The sequence below is a fragment of the Austrofundulus limnaeus genome, unplaced genomic scaffold (genome assembly GCF_001266775.1).
Source record: "Austrofundulus limnaeus strain Quisiro unplaced genomic scaffold, Austrofundulus_limnaeus-1.0 Scaffold101, whole genome shotgun sequence".
Classification (NCBI taxonomy): domain Eukaryota; kingdom Metazoa; phylum Chordata; class Actinopteri; order Cyprinodontiformes; family Rivulidae; genus Austrofundulus; species Austrofundulus limnaeus.
Genome location: NW_013952503.1, coordinates 1,370,954 through 1,372,496, shown reverse-complemented (window position 1 = coordinate 1,372,496; position 1,543 = coordinate 1,370,954). Strand labels below are relative to the sequence as shown.

General features: G+C 44.7%; 1 long non-coding RNA gene across 2 annotated transcripts; it reads right to left on the bottom strand.

Moving 5' to 3' along the window:
• Positions 1-1,505, bottom strand: LOC106521065 (uncharacterized). 2 transcript variants are annotated; one of them, XR_001310627.1, is made up of 3 exons: positions 1,381-1,505; positions 1,162-1,270; positions 1-259 (listed from the first exon to the last, which is right to left on the bottom strand). It is a non-coding gene; the product is annotated as an uncharacterized LOC106521065 (long non-coding RNA). The 2 variants fall into 2 exon arrangements; XR_001310626.1 differs by lacking the exon at positions 1,381-1,505 and having other exon boundaries at positions 1,162-1,355.
• Between the last annotated feature and the right edge of the window lie 38 nt (positions 1,506-1,543).

The following is a 1,543-nucleotide window of genomic DNA, read 5'->3' as shown; positions in this document are numbered from 1 at the left end:
GCTTAATAGCTTTCCTCCCAGTTCAGTCAAAGTAAAACAAGTGTGTGTGGATGAGAGTGAGGGGGGCTCAGGTCTCTGGCATCCTGTCACTCAGCTCCTGCGCCCTCTCTCCGGCTCTCCTCTATCCGGCGCGCGCTGTGCCATCTCCTCTCAGACGAAAGAAACAATAATAATATTAATAATTAAAAAAAGTACTCCCTCCTCCACCGTGCGTCCCGTTAGTCCTTTAGCTGGTGTCCGGGCTGGATGTAATCCTTGGCTGAAAACAAAAATAATATGAATTATTTTTATAAAAGAGATAAAACAGAGAAATAAGCTGTTCGTCGCGCGCAAATGAACCCAGGAAGGCACTTTTCTCCGAGATGTGTCCGCTCTGCTTCTAAAGCATCAGRATGACAACTTCGGCTGAGATTCTTGACAAAAACTCTCCAAGTCCTTTTATGTCAGCAGAGTCGCACACTGAGCCACTATAAGCAACAGCAGTCCGTTAAGTGTCATACCTCTCTCTCTCTCTCCCTCCCTCGGTTGTTTTCCGCCCTCACAAACTCTTCCCCTCCCTCCCACTTTCCTATCTTACAAATAAAAACGGAAACCCAGACAACTGATGGCAGATAGTGACTCAACAGGACCCCCGGTCTGAGCTGCGACCACATGATACAAGACAGGGTTGTAAGTGAAAACAAAGCAGGATCTTGGCTCGTTTCCTTATAAAACCCAAATCCTCACTGTTTCAGTTCTTTGTAATTCTCTTCCAAAAGCATGAAATGGTAACACTTTACAATAAGGTACACAAATTTGTGTACCTTATTATAAAGTGTTACCCATGAAACAAACGTGAAGTGTTTTATTTTTATTTATTTTTTATCTGGATTTGTGGGTCTTTACGCATTGTTAATTCTAACCAGTACTAAAAACGGGCACTTTGGAATTTAGAGGAAATCATTTCTTGAATCAGGGTTACCCTAATTGTATCTCACTCCACACAATCTCTAATAATAAAAAAAAGAGCCTTTAAAGAGATGGTGAACAATAGGAGAGGGTTTTAAATGTCTGTTCGGGTCAAATAAGACACGTTTTGGAGAGTTTTGCATGAAATGCTTCAACTGAACATTTTTACACAAGTAAAAAAGAAAAAAGAAAAAAAGAAACACGTGCATTCACCTGCGTCTTGCTCTTCTTGTGGCTTCGCAAACCCACAGGCATCCAGCCCTCCTCTCCTCTCCTCTCCGCTTCCAACATGCGCGGAGCAGACTCGCTTCCTTAAATTCCTCTTTTAAAAAAAAAGACACCAGATTTGCTCCAGAACGTAACAAAGGCAAGTCAACTCATCCCCTTCCTCCTCCTCCTCCCCCTCCTTCTCCTCAAGCACCCCACCCACACCTTCTCTAAGCGCAGCAGAGTCCCTCGGACCGGTGAGCGTAAAGACGCACAGCGCTGCTCTCCGCTCCGCGCACAGACAAGTCTCCTTCCCCGCTGATCTCTCTCTCTCTCTCTCTCTCTCTCTCTCTCTCTCTCTCTCTCTCTCTCTCTCTCTCTCTCTCTC